The sequence below is a fragment of the Nyctereutes procyonoides genome, unplaced genomic scaffold (genome assembly GCF_905146905.1).
Source record: "Nyctereutes procyonoides isolate TBG_1078 unplaced genomic scaffold, NYPRO_anot_genome, whole genome shotgun sequence".
Classification (NCBI taxonomy): domain Eukaryota; kingdom Metazoa; phylum Chordata; class Mammalia; order Carnivora; family Canidae; genus Nyctereutes; species Nyctereutes procyonoides.
The window spans coordinates 14,522,742-14,541,792 of record NW_026575020.1 but is presented as its reverse complement, the minus strand read 5'-3'; the positions used below and the strand labels follow the sequence as shown (position 1 = coordinate 14,541,792).

The 19,051-nt window shown below is 52.7% G+C and overlaps 1 protein-coding gene across 3 annotated transcripts in view; it reads left to right on the top strand.

Moving 5' to 3' along the window:
• The window catches only part of CUEDC1 (CUE domain containing 1), an 82,037-nt gene that overhangs the window by 38,704 nt on the left and 24,282 nt on the right, over positions 1–19,051 (top strand). The window contains exons 2-3 of one of the 3 annotated variants that reach the window (XM_055324699.1): positions 5,492–5,628; positions 12,465–12,561. The exons of 1 other annotated variant lie outside the window; for it this stretch is intronic. The gene's annotated coding sequence lies outside the window, so the exon portion shown is untranslated. The remainder of the gene's footprint in view (positions 1–5,491; positions 5,629–12,464; positions 12,562–19,051) is intronic. One more of the 3 variants, XM_055324690.1, reaches the window with a different exon arrangement.

The window sequence follows — 19,051 nt, the reverse complement described above, 5'->3', positions numbered from 1 at the left end:
AGGCTGTCTCTTTTTATCATCCTAGGAGTGTGAGTAGGTTGGCCAGGGCAGTGCTGGTAAGGAAGGAGTCACTGAGGCCCTGAGAGAAAAGGAAACTTGGTCCATGACTTTCAGACAGTAGAGAAGACAACTGTCACATGGCCTGGGTGCGTCAACTCACAAATTATAAGGGGGAAAAAAAGAGATGATGGGGGAGGCCGTAGATTAAGACAGACTTAGAGGACAAACGACAGGGAAGACTCAAGTCCAGTGTCCATGGGTGTACATTTGGACACCAAAGAAAGGCAAGGAAGTGATGATTTCAGAAGTCAGCGTGTGGCATGGGGAGGGGTTGTGGAGTGGCCAGCAATGTCTCCTTTCTTGATGCGGATGCTTGCAAGATGTTGCCTTAGGATAATTAATTAAGCTTACTTATGTTGTTTATAGCAGTTTACTTTAGCAGTTTTATTTTTTATTTTTTGAAGATTTATTTGAGTGATAGTGAGAGAGAGAGAGAGGAGAGAGCAGGGGCCAGAGGGAGAAGCAGGCTTCCCGAGGAGCAGGGAGCATAACACCAGGACCCTGGGATCATGACCTGAGCCAAAGGCAGACGCTTATAACCGACTGAGCACCCAGGTGCCCCAGTCAGTTTTATTATTTTGTTAAAAGGTTCAAGGAGAGGGATGCCTGGGTGGCTCAGCAGTTGAGTGCTTGCCTTTGGTCCAGGGCATGATCCCGGGGTCCTGGGATCCAGTCCCACGTTGGGCTCCCTACATGGAGCCTGCTTCTCCTCTACCTGTGTCTCTGCCTCTCTCTCTCTCTCTCTCTCTCTGTGTGTGTGTCTCTCATGAATAGATAAATAAAATCTTTAAAAATAAAAAATAAAAGGTTCAAGGAGGGCAGCTTGGATGGCTCAGCGGTTTAGTGCCACCTTCCGCCCAGGGCGTGATCCTGGAGAACCAGGATGGAGTCCTGCGTCGGGCTCCCTGCATGGAGCATGCTTCTCCCTCTGCCTATGTCTCTGCACGTCTCTCTCTCTCTCTCTCCTCTCTCTCTCTCTCTCATAGATAGATAGATAGTTAGATAGATCAAGGAAAAGCAGATCTTGCCCAAGAGTCCATGTGGCAGAGCCAGGAACAGAATCCAGGCTCAGAGGTTACCCTCCGCTCTTCGATCTCCATTGTCCCCACACTCTATGCGTTGTCTGCTCGCCCGGCTCCTGTCCCCAGCCTCCAGTCGGCCACTTGCTGCAACTGCAGATTTGTGGGCTTGGTTCTGGTTGACTTTGAGGGCCAGGCTGAGCTGTGGTTTGGGGAGAACAGTGATGGGTGGCCCTTGCCTGAAATGGGGAAACTCTGAAGTAGATCAATCAGGTTAGGAGTGAAAGTGTGTCAGTCACGTCCTGCCATCATGTGTGCAGGGCTGGGGGGCAGGGTGCCTCGATCAGTCTTGTTCTCTCTGGTTGGTTCAAAGACACAGACCCAAACACCCAACATCACTCACTTGTCAGAATCCCCTTCCTCAGCCTGATCCATCAGTTTCCTTGAAATATTGTTTTTTTTTCTATATAAGCCCTTACACTCCCGACCCACTCACACCCACGGCCCCTCTGCCTCTGCTTCTCCTTTCCACCGACTCCTTCCCATTGCTCTGGACAAGCCCAAGGAGGCGGTGCTGGGGCCACCATGGGGCATCCCTAGAGAAGGGGACACTGGATAAGCCTTGATGATGCTAAGAATACCCTGTCTCCTGGCAAACAAATTGGAAGGCTTTTTCTGTATCTGGCCTTCCGAGGCCTGGGCCCTCTGAGGAGCCAGGACTTGGGCTTCTATCTGGACTTCTGCTTCTCTCTGCCTGGACTGGCAAGTGTCACAGAACCGGGCCAAGGCTTTAATCTTGGCAGGAGCAGAGGACACCAGTGAGGGGTGCTTACCCCAGCTCTGCTTGCTCAGGAGAAGGGACCTTTGCCCTTCCCCACCCTTTCCAGAAGGATGTGGAAGGGCTTCTCTGTTGGGGATCAGTGACCCATAGTCCTTGGTCTTCCGTGGATAATTGTAATAAAGCACTCCAGGGCTTCACCCTGTCAAGGCAGAGGGGCTCCCCTTTCGTTCTAGAATAGCACTGTCTGTTAGAACTTCCTGCAATGTTGGAAATGTTCTAAAATATATCCTGTTCAATGTGACAACCAGTAGCTGAGGTGGCTCTTGAACATGTGAAATGAGGTAGGATGACTGAGGCACTGAGTTTTAAATTGTATTTTATTTTAATTAATTACAATAGAAATTTATATTGTCACCTGTGATGAGTGGCTACATTATTGAACAGTATGGTTCTAGAAGGAGTGTGTCTCCGATAAGGCCACAGTGGCCAAGCTGAGATGTATCAGAGCTGCCTGCCACCCTCTTTCCTCCGCACCCACCCTCCCAGACACACATTACACATTTCAGGAAGGCCCTGGATACAATGTCCTTTTCTAACAAAGTCTACTGTTTATATATTTTTATCTCAAGTGAGGCAGAGCTGCCACTGACCACAAATGTGTCCCCACACATGGCTTCTCTTCATCTTCCTTGCACCATCGGAGCTATGCAGGGTGGGATGTCAGGAAACCCTGCACCTAGGAAGTGTGAATCCTGCCGTTACAGGCCTCAAAGCCCATTCTGCTCCCTGCTTCTCCCTGTGAGGAGGGAAGAAGCCGGTATCAGCCAATGCCTGGTGTAGCCCGAGGCTGGGCACACTGGTGTGAATGAGGCCAGGTCACCAGGGTGACCTGCCCACACTCTGGCAGTTTTGATCTTACTTCCTATCTGAACATCTTGGTCTTGAGTAAGAAGCATTTTTACTTTCTGTATGAAGGTGGAGGCTGGGGGATCCCTGGGTGGCTCAGTGGTTTGGCGCCTGTCTTTGGCCCAGGGCGTGATCCTGGAGTCCCAGGATCGAGTCCCGCGTCGGGCTCCTGCATGGAGCCTGCTTCTCACTCTGCCTGTGTCTCTGCTTCTCTCTCTCTGTATCTCTCATGAATTAAAAAAAAAAAAATCTGGGATCCCTGGGTGGTGCAGCGGTTTGGCGCCTGCCTTTGGCCCAGGGTGCAATCCTGGAGACCCGGGATCGAATCCCACATCGGGCTCCCGGTGCATGGAGCCTGCTTCTCCCTCTGCCTGTGTCTCTGTCTCTCTCTTTCTCTCTGTGACTATCATTAAAAAAAAAAAAAAAAAAAAAATCTTAAAAAAAAAAAAGAAGGTGGAGGCTGGGGCAGTTTAGGGTTTCTTGGCTTTATATATGAATATATTCTTGAGCAAGCTGGGCAGTGGCCCCAAAGCAGCACCGGTTGTTTATCAGATGAGTTGGTGCTCTGATCACCTCACCCTTGCCTGCGTTCTCCCCGTGTCTAGCGCCTGGGAGCGCCCTGTAGTGTCTGCTGAATGAATGAGTGGGTTCCACCTGCCAGAGCACCCGGGACAGAGCTCTTCTTAGTCTCTGTGTCTGCTTTCCTTCTGTCTTTTCTTCCTCTGCCCTGCAGTACTGGCAAGCCCTCTATCCTCCCTGCTCCCTTTCAATCCCAGGCTTTCAGATGCAGGCTTCGTATTTCAGCCCACTAACCTTTTCCTGTAGCTGTTCCCTAGAGTGTCATAACCCACCTCTTCCGAACATTCCGGAAAGTATCCTTGCACCGCCATCTCCCCGCTGTCCCGTGGCATGTGTGACTTTGCAGGCCACGTGAACAGTCCTCATCACAGGGGTGTCATTGTCCCCTGGCCTGCTCCATGCAGATGGGGACAGAGCCCCTCTGTGCAGGCAGGATTTCCTGCAGTCTGGTTGCCTGTGTGTGGCGAGCCCAAATAGCGCCCCCTTCTGTCTGCTGGTGCTACCGCTCACTGCCTCCTTGTGCCTGACTTAACTTTTCAGTTCTTTTTCTCTTTTCTTTAGAGAGAGAGCTGGTGGGAGGGCAGAGGGAGAGGGAGAGAGAAGCCTTTGCAGGCTCCACGCCCAGTGCGGAGCCCCACGCTGGCCAAGGGCCTTGCTCTCCTGACCCTGGGGTCATGACCCTCTCGGAAATCAAGAGTTAGATGCTCCACCCTCCAACTGAGCCCCACGCGCTTCTTTAGTTCTTTTCTTGTAGTAAAATGTATAGAACACAACATTTACCATTTTAACCATTTTTCAGGGGCAATTCAGTGGCATTATGTCTGTTCACACTGTTGTATAATCATCAATCACCACCATCCATTTCCAGAACTTGTTCATCATCCCAAACAGAAACTGTGTTCATCAAACAATGACTTCCTCCCCCCATCCCATCAGCCTCTGGTAACCTCTATTCTATTTTCTGTCTCTAAGAATTTGTCGGTTCTAGGTGGTAAGTCATAGAAGTGGAATCATATGGCCTTTGTCCTTTTGTGTCTGGCTTTTAGCGTGTTGTCAAGGTGCATCCCTGTCATAGCATACGACAGAGTTGCATTCCCCTTGGTGGCTGACTAAAACTCCACTTTTCCCTATGTGTACACTACATTTTTAAAAATATTTTATTTATTTATTCATGAGAGACAGAGAGAGAGAGAGAGAGGCAGAGACACAGGCAGAGGGAAAAGCAGGTTCCCTGAAGGGAGCCCGACATGGGACTCAATTCCAGGACCCCAGGATCAGGCCCTGGACCAAAGGCAGGCGCTAAACCACTGAGCCACCCAGGCATCCCAATTTGTGTTTAACTTTGTAAGAAACTACTAAACTGCCCCACCCCCTCACAGAGCACCATTTTATGTTCCCACCAGCAGTGCACCTTATTTTTTATTTTATTTTATTTTTTTTTTTGAAAATTTTTTTTAATTTTTATTTATTTATGATAGTCACACACACAGAGAGAGAGAGAGGCAGAGACATAGGCAGAGGGAGAAGCAGGCTCCATGCACCGGGAGCCCGATGTGGGATTCGATCCGGGTCTCCAGGATCGCGCCCTGGGCCAAAGGCAGGCGCCAAACCGCTGCGCCACCCAGGGATCCTTATTTTTTTTTTAATTCTTAATTTTAAACTACAGAGATAATGCATGTTTATTGGAAAACTTCAAAGGATGCAGAGCAGCATGAAGTAAACAGAAGCAGAACCCCTCATGCAGCCCTACCTCTAAGTAACTGCTACTTAGTATTTGGTGTATGTGCTCAGACATCTGCCTGTGCCTGTCCAGATATGCACATACACACTCAGACCCCTCAGCAAAACTAGCACTATGTGCACATGGCCCGCTAACTTGGCTTTCTCATGTCATTCCATCTCAGCCCCAGAAGGTCTACATATTTATTGGCTAGTGGGTTCTAAGAGGCAAGTGGGGGCTCTCCCCTCTGTGTTGCTCTTGTGAACTGCTCTGCACTTACTGCTTTGCACACGTGGGCCCCCATCTCACCGGGTCGCAGTCTATTGGGGGGAAATGTGAGCCAAGCTTGATACTGGGGAGGCCCTGCAGCCCAGGACCACCTTCCCTACCAGGCTCAGCTTTTCCCAACTTGCTCTCTACTCCCAGGGCAGCCAAGCTAAGCTGAGCCGTGAGCTGCTTTGTGAAGGAGGGCCACCCACCTTCGGGAAGAGGCAGCCAAGGCCAGGCACGCCCTTTCCTATGGGAATTCCCAGGAGTCAAGTAACTTAGAGCTGGATGGAGAGGTGAGCAGTGGCCTGGAGAGAGAGAGTCTGGGCTCTGGTGGTGTGGGGCAGGCAGGGTGGGGTTTCTTTTTGGGGCACCGAGAAGGTGCTTGTGGGCCAGCATGCAGTGCCCTAACACCCCCCCCCCCCAGGAAAGACCCAGTTTAGGTTTGGCAGAAATCCACCTTTCAAGCTAAGGACCAGCCCGTCTTTTGCCAGCACCTTTTTCTGCAGAGCCCCAGGCAGCTGGTGGGAGAGTACAAAGCGGCCTGGAAAATCCATAAACTGCATAATCAGCCCCTGCATCTTGGCCGCTTGACTCTGTTTATTGCTTCCTGTCCCCGAAAGCCCTTTACAAACAGAGAGTCTTTGAGGGGGGTGAGCTGGACCCAGTGGGTGGCCTGCCCTTGCCAGCCGGGCCCCAGACCAGCCCATTCCCTTGTACTTCTTGCTGCTGCCTCCAGTGGAGCTCAGGGAGGGTGGGAGCATGGGAGGGGGTTTGCCTGAGAGTGTGAGAGGACCCCCCCCAAAGGAGGGTGAACTCCCAGAGAACTGTTTACTTTGTAATTGACAAAGGACAAAGACCCCATTTCTACCAGTTTCCTTGAGAGCCTGGAGGTGAAGTTCTGATGAGGTGCAGGAGGGGAGCAGGTGAAAGCCTTAGCCTCCGATTGACCCCTGCAAGGTGGGGAGGGGACCAGGGGCCCATTCCTGGGGATCTATGGACAGCCCTGGTTCCAAGGCCTTATGGGACTTGCTCAAAACCCGGTTTATTCTTGTATTACTTTTTTTTTTTTTAAGATTGTATTTATTTATTCATGAGAGACACAGAAAGAGAGGCAAAGACATACGCAGAGGGAGAAGCAGGCTTCCCGCAGGGAGTCCAATATGGGATTTGATCCCAGGAGCGGAGGATCACAACCTGGGCCAAAGGCAGACACTCAACCACTGAGCCACCCAGACTCCCTATATTACTTTTTTAAAAGCAGGTTTTTCCCTGTTGACTGACTTTTCTCCCTTTTCTCCTCCTGGCCTCCCTATACTTCAAACTCCCTCCCTGCAGAATTAACTAATTCACCTCGCAGCCCTTACCACCACTGCTGGGAGCCAAGATGTGACTCCTTCAGAGAAGAGCGGGCACCCTGATGCTGCCGGGGTGTCTGTGAGGGCGGTTTGCTGTCCTTTCCTTGCATCTGGGGGACAGCACGGGGTGCAGGGCACCTGCGTGGTTGGAGGAGGGATGCTGCGTTCTGGGAAGGGTAGGCACAGGTAGGTAGTCTCCCCAGGGCTGCCTGTTGCAGCCAGATGTGGCCCAGTCGTCCCTCTCTCAGACCGGGGCCCTGTGAGGTTGGTTGGAGGCCTAAGTTCCCACCCTGCCTCTGCTGCCACACTAGTGCCTCCCTTTACTTGGCTTCCTGAGATGACTGACCACAAGGCCCTGATTTAAGAAGCTGAGGGGATGGCTTGGCCTGTAGCCTCTCTCCGTGTGGACCTGCCATGGGTTTGCTTCTGCCTTTCCGCAGGGGGCTTGTCTAAGCAGACTTCCACGTGGGACTTGTGTGTGTCTGAGCCTGTGTTTTTGGTTGTGCAACTCTGAGCCGGCCCCACCCTCCCAGCTCCTTCCTGAAAGTGAAATGTTACCGTCTTTGCTCAAGAACAAAAGCCCCAAGCTCAGCCCTGCCATGTAAATGATTTTCAAGTGTAGCCATTTCCTCCCGTGGGGCTTACAGCTGAGTGTTGAGGACAAGGAGGTCCCGTTGGGGATGGGAGAAGGAGCCTGGCACTGTCTCCTCTAGGCCCAGGGCCACTATGGCAGTGAGGCAAGTGGCAGCCCTGGCTCTGCGTGGAGCGGTGCCCACTTGTTTTGTACTTCCCTGCTCCGGGGCCTGCTCCACGCCGCGGGATACCTGGGGTGAGGGACCATTGCCAGGCAGACCCCATGGCCCAACCCTTCTGGAGCCTGTTTCTCTCTTTGCCCAGGCAGAGATCAACACCCCCACCACCCCCACCCCCACCCCCGCCGTAAGTGCAGTGACAGTGCGGAAAGTGGGTGGTTGGGAGTGTGGGCTTTGGGGAAGATCTCTACTCGCCACTTCCTGGCTGTGAGACCGCAGGCAAGTTAATTCCTCTGTGCCTCAGTCTCTTCATCGACAAAAGAATCTACTTCCTACCCTGTGGGGCTGTTTTGAGGATTCCTGTAGGCAGAGCACCTCACACAGTGCCAGAGGAGTCCCCCTGCAGGGTATGCAGAGAACGTGCCCAGCCTGGAGCCTGGCTGAATGGGAAGGGCTTGCACACTCTCCCCCGGCATTGTAAACTGTGAAGAGCTGTGCACATATGTAAAGCACCATCTTTGGGCTGGTTGGCGTGCTCAGAGTGAGAAGATGATCTATTTCAGTGTCCCTAAATGAGTAGGATCAGCAGACCGTGGCTGTAACTCCCGGCTGCCTCGCCCCGTGGAGGTTGGGTTTCCATCCTTGCCCTTCCTGCCCGTCCTTTCCCCTCCGTTAATTTTGCGGAAGCACACGTGGGCTCACTGTCTGCAAAGGTAGCATGAATCTGAATCCACCTTGTGTCTGTGGGCTGTGGGCCTGAGAATCTCCACAGCTCCACTGCTAAGTATGCATAGTCTTGAAGGACAAATGAACCATGTTTACCGCTAGCAAGCAATGCTTGAGCGCTCACTGGATACACTGTGTGTTAACTTGGGATCATCAAGGAACCCCAGGGACTAAGGAATGTCTAGCTGCTTTTCAAAGTCCCAGCGGTTGCTGGGTGATTCCCATGCTGTTGCCTCACAGCCCTTAATTCTGGATAACCTTGCAACCCACTTGGAGGGTGTGGTGTTTCTGGCCATACCCTCTATCAGACCTGGCCCCTCATGCCCATTCTGTGATGGGAGGAAGGGTGGGCAGGGTCCCCACATCCCAGGCTGGGTGCTTCTCCTTGAGAGAACGGGTGCGAGTTTGGGCTTGTGGGGTGACTTGGCAGAGCTTTTGTTTGCTGACTGTTCACTAAGCCCAGGTGTGCAGACCCAGTGTTTACAGAATCCTGCTTGTCTTGGGCTGGCATGAAGCAGGTGATGCTCGGGGAGGGGGAAGTGTTGTGGATTTGTTTAGGGCTGGAGTCAGAGATTAGATATTTTTGCAGATCAGTCAGACTGGGACTTTTTAATGTGCGCCTACAGTGTATACTGCTATAGGGGATGGACGGTCTGCAAAATTCAGTTCCTGGGGACCATCTGGGGACTTAGGGCAGACACAGAGGAGGTCGGGGGGAGATGGCCGTGGAGATCATTTTAGTCCTCCTTGCCCATTTCTTAGATGGGAAGCTGGAGGTCCAGGAGGTAAAATGACTTGCCTAAGGTCACTGGGCTGGTTAGTGATAGCACTAAAACTAGAATCCAGGGCTTCTTATTGCATTACCCTGTGAAGTCATGGTCCTCATGCTTTATTGGGCATCAGAATGACCTGGAGGGCTTGTTAAAAAGCAGATTCCCAGGCCAGCACCCCACTCCCACCTTGAGATTCTGATTTATTTATTTTTAAAGATTTTATTTATTTATTCATGAGAGACACACACACACACACACACACACACAGAGAGAGAGAGAGAGAGAGAGAGAGAGGCAGAGACACAGGCAGAGGGAGAAGAGAGGCTCCATGCAGGGAGCCCGACGTGGGACTCAATCCCAGGTCTCCAGGATCAGGCCCTGGCCTGAAGGCGGTGCCAAACCGCTGAGCCACCCAGGCCACCCGACATTCTGATTTAATAGTGAGGCAGAGAGTGTGTGTTTTTAGCAAACACCTCAGGGGTCAGGGGAGTCTCATGAAGTCTCACCACCCTCTGAAATACACTGCTTTAATGCAAAGAGTATTTTCTTCTGAGACTGATAGAAAAGCACAGTAACATTTCCCAAGCGTGGGCTGGTAGCAGGAGAGGAAACGGGCAGAGATGCAAAGAACCCAGAGATGAGAGCATGGAGGTTAAACCCAGGCTTTAAAACTCTTGTGAGCAACTAGTGTGTCCAGAGACTCGACAGGCATACTGCTCTCTGCCATGTAAGGCCATGGGGGTTGGATGTGGCACAGCCCTGGACAACCTCTAGGTCACATAGGGCTCAGTAAAATGGCTCTGATACTGGTAGAAGGTGATGATTTACACGCTAGGTGCCCGTGAGGCTTACCCAACATCATGCATGGGCAGCATGGCCCGGCACTCAGTAAATGATTATGTATGACTTCCCGGGGAGGGGGCTGAGGGACTTCATGTCCTTAGAGAGTGGACTTCTGCTGAAGATCTCATATGACAAAAGGGGTTCCGCTTCTGTGGCTAAGAAAGGCTATAAGTCTTTCCAGCCTCGGGGGACCAGGATACAGCCACCTCCTCCTGCGGAGGCACCGTCATGTTGTGCCTAGGATGGTAGTGCCTCTCTCTGGCCCTAATTCACCCCCACCTCACCATGTCCTGCATCCCTGGGAGGCTTCAGTAATGGGAAAGGTGAGACTAATGAGGGCCTGTTTCTCTTTTCTAGAGGTGGAGACCAAGGGCCTAGGAGGCAAAGAAGGCTGGTTTTGGAACCCTAGTTGTTCCTGCCCTCTTCTGACTATCACAGTAGAGGGCCAGGGCTGCCAGCCCTTGCTGTCCCGAGGCCCTTCCCTGCACTCCATTCCAGGAGCTGATCCTGCAAGCAACCAGGAAGTTGGTGCCTTGGCCAGGGTATACCGCTTCCTGGTTCTGGGCAGCTGTGCTGCCAGTCAGGTCAACCTGAACTTGCCTTTGCTGACCAGACACTGTAAAAAAACATTTTGGGTACAGATGGGGAAGAGAGAGGGCTTTGGGGCCTCCCAAGGCCTTGCCATCAGCCCAGTGAAGGGAGTGGCTTGCATAGTGGACTGTTAGTGCAATTAGTGCGTGTGGAGGATAGTGTGGCTATAATTTTTAAAACACAGCTTCCAGGCAGCCCCGGTGGCCCAGCGGTTTGGCGCTGCCTTCGGCCCAGGGTGTGATCCTGGAGACCCAGGATCGAGTCCCACGTCAGGCTCCCTGCATGGAGCCTGCTTCTCTCCCTCTGCCTGTGTCTCTGCCTCTCTCTCTCTCTCTGTCATGAATAAATAAATCTTAAAAAAAATAAAACACAGCTTCAGAGTTAGGTGAAGAGAGGAATGGACTGAGTACCTGCGCTGGATGACAGTGTTCAGGAAAAACCTAATGAAAGTTGTTTGTGTCCTATGGCCTTTTGAGTGAATGAGTTTGAGTGAGCTGGGGCATGTTGCACACGCAGACACATGAGCTGTTTTGGAGTCGCTAGTGTATGCACCACACGGAGAGAGCACTGGCTCAGGAAGCCTGATTCAGATCCCAGCTGGGTTCAAATCACAGGCCAAGGAGCCCTGTGACCTTTGGCAACAAGCACCATCTGGAAGTGAGAACAGGAGATTTCTTCCTGCCTTACGTACCTGGCTTCTCTAAAGGGCATGTGTGGGCACATGGCTATGTGGAGGTGAGGCATTATGGACAAGTGAGGGCCTCAGGTCAGGAGGGGAAGCCTGGGGGCAGGCTTCTGGGTGCCCCAGGCTGTGGAAGGGGAGCTTGGCTGCTGCCCAGACTGAGGAGGGGCGAAAGCAAAGAGGGGATAGCAGCCTGTGGTTGGGGAAAGTAGCTGGCCTGGTAAGTGGCTCTAAACAATTCCATCTGCTGTCTGAGCTGGCCCTTCTTGCTGGGGTGGAATTTCTGATGGTGTCTTAGCTGCCAGAGGGGGAGGGCCTGGCCCTTCTGGCCACAGCTGCTCCCTGTTCTTTTGAAGCTCAGGGCCAACCACCCCCTCCCCAAGCCTCTGCTCCCCAGCCCCAGGCCTGCATTCCTCAGCTGCCAGAGGCGGCACTTCTGAGAAGGCTACTCAGCTTGAGTGCCTGTGTGGCTCCTACGGCCCTGGGATGGCCCTGGGATCGCCTGGGAGCCTCCTGGCCCCCAGGAGGGGTGGGAGGCCTGGGCGACCCAGGCCCCAGGATATTCCAGTCCCTTCTCCCCTAGGATGCATGGCAGAGTGTGGGCAGGAATGGGGCTGCTGACCCAGCTCCCTGCTCCGCTCAGGGCCCCAGAGCCCCCCAACCTGAAGTCCTGGAGGCCTCTGATGGGAGACCTTTGTGCTGTACAGTCCCACTTCCGGGGCTGCATTCAAGATTGTAACCCCAGGCCTGACTCGTGGGCTGGGTTCTAGACTCAGCCCCTGACAACCACATGGCCTGAGGGCCTTACTAACAGCCACCCCGGGCTGAGGGCATCTGTGTGGAGCCTGGGTGTGCCCATCGCATGAAATCCCCTGGAGGGGAACCCATCCCCAGAGGAACAGGTATCACATTCTACAGATGAGGAAACTCACTCAGAGATGCTCTACTTACCCAAGCAGTGGTGATGAGAATGCAAGCTGAGATTGATCCAGAGCTAAAACTCTGGGCTCTAAAGACTTTTACCCCAGACTCTGCGCCATTCACAATTTGTTTCCCCTCTGCAAGGAGCTTCCTGTCCAGACTTAGTCCTACTCTGCCCCAGAGGACCCCCCCATGCTGTGGTCTGACCTCTGGAACAGCTGGGGCATGGGCGACCACCTTATCCACAGCCCCTGCAAGGCCACCGGGAGAGGGGCAGGCCCTTGAGCAGGAGGGAGCATCGTGGGAGCAGTGGTGCCTAGCTCCCACTGAGGCAGGACTGGAGTGGTAGAGGCAGGAAGGATGGAGCCGGGACTGTAAGGATTACAAAAGTTCTAAAGTCCTAGAGGCTCTGTGGTTTGCTTTTTTCTTAAGACTTTTTTCTGTCACCATTCAAATTTTGTTTTTGTTTTATTTTGTTTTAATTAGAGAGACAGTATAAGGTGGAGGTTAAGAAGAGCATGGACTCTGGGGCCAGACCGTTTGGATTCAAATTTTGGCTCCATCACTGACTGTGTGACCCCACGTAAGTTATTTAAACTCTCTGGGTTGTAGTTCCCTTATCTGTAAAAAAATTTTTTAATGGGTATTATAATTGCTTTACTCTGAGTCTTGGATGAGATCATGCATGCCAAGTGCTGAGACAGTGCATGGCCCATAGTTAACGCTCACAGATGTTTGCTATAATTATTATTAAAAAATAGTTCATGTCTGTCATAGATAATATACATATATGCAAAAGGATTAAAGAATCACTGGCATTGCTGTCATTTTGCTATTCTTTATAGGTTATTTGCTTATTTTATTTTTAAACTAATGAATGAACATGAATCCAAATTTAAAAGATATACAAAGATTTACGTGAGAAAAAGTGAGAAAAGTTTCCGTGATCTCTTACAACTTGATTCTTCCCAGCAAAAAAAAAAAAAAAAAAAGATTCTTCCCAGCAGAGCATAGGATCAGTTTCTTATGACTGTCCTCTCCATACATACTGACACACACACCAAAACGTACTATATGGTAGTACAGTGACTGTCCTCACTGTGTTTTGTCTTGCATCGCTCCCCTTCGCGATAGGCCTTGGACGTAGAGACATAGAGATGCTTCATTTTTATTTACTGTTGTATTCCATTCTGCATATTATACAAATTCCAAAGAAGTGGGCTTCATGGATCAGTGGGTGGGTGCACAATGTGTGCTGGCATGTGGGGCAGGGGGCAAGAGTTGGACTTCTGTTCTCAGGACCCGCTGCTGCTTGCCCTGAGCACCCCTCCCTAATCTTGGTTCCTTGGCCTGGATTCCCTGGGTGTGCTCAGATAACTAAATTGTGTGGCATCATTGACTGACCACGTGTCCCAAGGGCCCAGGGGCATCTGGGACTGTCCAGACTTGAGAGTTCAGCCCCAGACCAAGCAGGCAGGTCTGTGAAGGGACCTGCAGCCCAGCTGCCTAAAGGAGACGCCCAGGGAGGGGCCGCTGGCCCCCCTTTCCCAAGGAGCTGGACGTGGGCCAGCATGAGCTCATGCCTGGAGCCAGCCCAGCTTCACTGCCTTGCACCTGAGCTGCCAGTAGCTCCCTTCTGTGAGTTTGGGCCATTGGTTCCAGGTACACAGACATTGCTGCCAGCCCAGAGGGGCTCCCCAGGGCTATGACCCCTGGCTAGGGTATTGGGGAGCAGCACCCCTTCTGTCCCACTGACATCTGATCTCTTCCCAGGCTCCTGGGCTGAGTGTCTTGGCTAAGCTGATAGAATTTGTTAAAGGAGAGAGGGATTGTTGTGGAAATAGTTTTTAAGCAACTCAGGTGGAAGTGGAAAACAGTTGGTCTTCCAGACAACTAACAACCTAGGTGGGGTGGGGAAAAGGTTTTTGTGAGGAAGCCACTGTGGTTCTTCCTTCAGGATGAGGCTTCGCCTGCAAACTTCTCCCTCTTCCCTCGCTCCCCCATCACAGGCCCCAGGACCCCCAGCCTCTGCAAGGGCAGCTCTGCCCTGTGAGGACCCAGTTCAGTACACAGTTACTGAGTTCTTGCCGTGTGCCTGGCTCTGTGCTCAGCCCTAGGAATACAGAGGGGTGGTGGAGCTGGATGGATTTACAGTGTTCATTCTGGAGTCAGACCCCCTGGGCCCAAATGTTAGGTTGGCCACTTAGCTGTGTGACCTGAACGAGTCCCTCAACTCTTCTCTGCTTCATTTTTCTACCAATAAAGTAGAAATCTAGAAATCACAGTGACAAATATGCATCTTGCAGGCCTGCAAAGAGAAGATGAAAAGAGTTAACATGCAGAAAGCACTTGGAATATGGTTGGCTCGGAAGGAAGCAGGCAACAGTGTTAGGTTATCATTATTACTATTGCCATTATCCTACCAAGATGAGCCAAAGAAATGACATGTGACTCATGCTTGAGGAGCTTCATCATGGACCTTTTCAGCCGGAATGCAGAAGTGGCTTCTTGATGGTGCCTTTTATAGCAGCCAAGCCCTGAACCGGGGCCTCAGGAGCAGAGATGAACCATGGTGTCCTTGGGACTGAGGCTCCAGGGCCAATCCTTCCATAGGGGTGGGACCTTAGTAACTTCCTTTGAAGCCTCTTGCCCTAGGCCCTGGCAGAGCTCCCATTGACCACAGACCTGGAAGTTGAGGTGGGGAGAGAAAAATGAGGAAAGCAAATGTCTTTCCTTTTCCTTCTTCTGCCAGTTTTTAAAAGACCTTTTTTTCTGGAAAGGGGGGTTTTTGTTCTGCCCCAGCTTTAGATTGAACTAAATGATGGGGATGGCCCAGAAAGGTCAGCGGGCAACCCAAGGTCACCTAGCAGGGCGCAGCAGAGCCGAGTCTGTCTCTCCCCATCTTCCTCTGGCTCCTCTCAGGTCCAGCCAGGCCTCCTTTCCCCGAGGGCTGTGCCCGAGAGTCCTCTCTGCCCGTCGTGCCCCAGAGGTGGGCACCCGTGTGGCTGCCCCGCCTCTCGGTCCCCCTCAGAACGAGGCTGGCTTTGTCCCGCCCCAGCAGCTGTGGTGGGTTGAGTTTTCCATTAAAGCCTTTTCCGCGCCTTGGGCAGGAGCAGGAGGCTCGGCATTTAAAGGTCACCCGGCTTTTGAAGCTGCAGTGACATTAATAGCTTGGGAAGAAAACAAGCCTGTGCAGGGGCAGGAGGACAAGGCGCCTCTGTCAGGGCTGCCCCTCCCCTCCCCGCCGGGCGCGCACACGCACACACGCACACACTCGTGCACCCACACACAGACCCTGAGAGCCTCCATCTGTCTCTTGCCCCCCCCCCCTTTTCTCTCTCCCTTTTGTGGCCTCTGCAGCTCAGAAGCCAAGATGCTCAGCCGGCCTCCCTGCGCCCTGCCCCCACGGCGTCCGAGGTGACAATTGGACAAGGATGCAGCTGCCCTTAGCCCGCAGCCTCTCCATTAGCACTGCCATTACCCACTTGAGCTTTCCCCAGGACTTAGCCATGGTTACACAAGCGTCCCAGGGGTCATATGACCTCATTCTGGCCCTGCTGGCTTTTACAGCCTGGATTCCTGATGAGACAAAGTGAGCCGGGGCCTCGTCTTCTGTCTTCCCGTGCGGGGAGGAAAGGGCTGGCAGGCAGGGTGCATCTTGCTTGCCAACTCTAATCACTTGGTAAAGGCTCTGTGGGCTCCACAGGACAATGATAATACCTGGATGGATTCGTGATGTCTGCTGAGGATGGGGGCTGGAAATTGGTGGCGTGTGTGCCTTGTGTTTCCCACTTACAAGATATATTATTCTGAAATTCTTCCAGTTTTGGGGTCCGAGGCCCTTGGGCTGTTTGGGTTCCTCTCCTTTTTGTCCCAGGTGGGGGTGGGGGAGAGAAGCAGCTCTGTTTGCCCTCTCCCGTGAGCAGCCATGGCCTGTGCCCTGAGACACCACCTAGTGGCCTGGCCTGGCGGTGCCACTGGGCTGGGCCCAGGTCTGAGGTGAGATGGACAGTGAGTCCCCTCTGCAGGGCGGGACCGCAGCAATCACAGATGGATCAAAAGATCTGGTATGTTCCTTGTCCCTGGGGGATTTTCAGAGGATGAAGCCAGGGGTGTACAGAGACAGAGCTGGCCTCGGGCAGTCCCTCCTCCTTCTAGAGGACAGAGGGTTGAGGAAAGGAAAGTGCTGGCAATTGGGACCTCTGGCCTCCTAACCCCACATCTCTTCCTGAGGCTTCCTGTTCTACCTCTACCTTTCAGGGTTGGGTCCTCCCAGGGGGCAGTGGAATGTTATGTTGGATCTTGGAGGGGGGGGTCAACTTCTGATCCCTGGAGCTGACACTGGCTTGGCCAGGGATCCATCCTGCCATCAGCCTTGGGTGCCTTGTAAGTGAGGAGGCCCTCAGGCCCTCAGGCCAGGCAGCAGGAGGCTCCTGGGACCTCAACTAGGCACCGACTGCTTTGACCTCAATTGTTTCATCTCTGAAGTGGGATAATAATGCATGCCCCTATAGAAATGATAGCTTTTTCATGAGGACTAAAGGAAACTAGAGGAGAAGGGGCTTTGGAAATAGAAAAGTCCTCCCGCTATGCCTACCTTGCTAGGAGCCAGAGGAGGAACAGAAGGGAAGACAATACACACTTCATGGTACTCCTGCCTCTTCCTTTCCTTTCTTTACGCACCTGACAAGTGTCTGTTGTCAGTGCTAGGCCCTGTGGAGGCACCCTACCCCAGGGAATAAAGCATAAACCTGGCCCTCATGGAGCTTACAACTGGGTGGCAGGGATGGTCAATGACAAGGAAATATATAATCTCTCAGGTGGTCTGTTCCATGAGGAAAACAAGGCAGGACATATGGTGAGGGGTAAGGTGAGGACCTTGGCAGGCAGGGGTGGTGCTTGCTAAGGTTATGGTTATGCTTGAGTAGAGGCCAGAAGGGAGGGAGGGAGGGAGCATGTCGATGTGTGGGGTAAGATTAGGGCCCCCCGGATGCAAGTGTGCATGGCTTGCAGGTGGATGAGCAAGGATCCAGGATGTTCAGAGAGAGTGAGGTTGGGGACAGAGTGGGGTTTGTTGGTGTGGGGCCGGGCAGACCACGGTGAGGCTCCAGGTTGTGTTTTGAGGATATGAAGAGCCAAGGGCATGGGTGGGTGGTGGGGGAAGGAGGTTGGAGCATAGGAATGACAGGACCACTGTGCTGAGTTGTCTGTTGGAGGAAGGGGGGGCGCAGACCCACAGGGATGGTAGCCATGGAGGTGGTGAGGTGTGGCCAGATTCTGGGATGTTTTTTTTTTTTTTAAGATTTTATTTATTTATTCACAATAGACATAGAGAGAGAGAGAGGCAGAGGCACAGGCAGAGGGAGAAGCAGGCTGCATGCCAGGAGCCTGACGTGGGACTCAATCCCGGGACTCCAGGATCGCACCCTGGGCCAAAGGCAGGCGCCAAACCGCTGAGCCACCCAGGGATGGTTTTGAAGATAGGAGAGACTGGATTTGCTGTGACTGGGTGTGGAGTGTAAGAGAACTGGAGCGCTCAAGGGGACTCCCAGGCTTTGGGCCAGAGTCACATGGAGCTGCTGCTGTTCACAGAGATGAGGAAAGTGGGAGGAGCAGGGTGGGCTTCGAAGGAACCACAAAGTCTGATGACTCGTTATGTCAGAGCTGCTACTGGACATCCAAGTGGGGGCAGCAGGTCAGATGTGCCCAGGTAGAGTTGAAGGGCATATTCCCAGGAGGCCTTGGGGCAAGAGAAATTTGGGAACCTGTATTCAGCGTGTAGATGGTATTTAAAGTCATGAGACTGGATAAGATTGTTCAGGGTCTAAGTGTAGCCAAGGGCCAAAGTCTGTGCCTAAGACCGCACCAACCTGTCTCCTTGGGTGTTACTAGCTCCAGGCAACCATGTAAGTTCCATCACGACATTCCTTCCAGGTGGTATTACACCTGTTCTTACAAATGAGGAAGCTGAGGTTCAGAGAAGTGAAGTGATTTCTCCAGGTCACACAGCCTTCCTGGGCCCAGTCAAAATAGGAGCCCAAGACTCTGGCGCAGACTCTCACTGCCCCCCGCCCCAGGTGGACCCTACCTGGTCTTGCAGGAGACTGGCTGGGATGACCTTGGGCAAGGTCAGGAGAACAGCACTTGGGCAGCTTGCCCACCTCCCTGGGCCAGGCCAGGAGTGACTCAGGCCTTGGCTGTCTCCTCACACTGAGAGTGAGGATTGGCAAGCTGCTGTCCCCCTCCTCCCAGGCCCAGATTCCTTAGCGGGGGAAGTGGAAGGCCTGGCTCCCTGGGACCTGCGGGAGGACAGGTGTGAGATTTCTGTTTCCCAGTACCCAGGTCACTCACAGCCCAGAGTTTAGGAAAGCTTCGGAGTTGGTCTCCAAGACCCAGACATCTAACAGGCTCAATGGGTTTCGTTCACTTCCTTTTTCAGAAGTGGGTCAGGGGTTATCTCCCTCCGTTGCCCAGCCAGCACCCAGCAGCTGGGGTTCAGAGAGATGGAACGGTTTCCCCAAGGTCACAGGGCCAGCTCTGGGGCGGAGCCAACAGACACCCCTCCCCCAGTGCTGTCTAGGTCATATCTCCTCTGCTGGAATGTCAGCCAGGCTGAGCCTAGTCTTCTGAGCCTGGGCCACATGCAAGGCTGCATTTCTGAGGCTCCTTGGCTCCTAGCCCTCTGAGCCTGACTGGGCATTTTTGGCTCTCAGGCGGTGGGTTCCTAATTCTGGCCCTCTCTACGCACTGGCTGTGTGACTTCGTACAGGTTACCTGACTTCTCTGAACTGGTTTCCACAGCTATGCAATGGAGACGATAACATCTATCTCTAGAGTTGTAATAAAGATGAAATGAGAAAGCGCCTGGCACAAGCTCGTAAACCTAAGTTGCCTGCCTTAATTCTTCTATGTGTTTTAAATTGCTTTTCATTTGAGGCATGCTTGTTGCAAAAGGCAGCCCGGTGTGGATGACACTGACCCCGAGGACAGCCCTTCTTCCTGCCTGCTCCCAGCTGTGCCAGCCCACCTCAGCCCTGGCCTCACGCTCTGTACTTGAGCTCCGAGAAGGATGG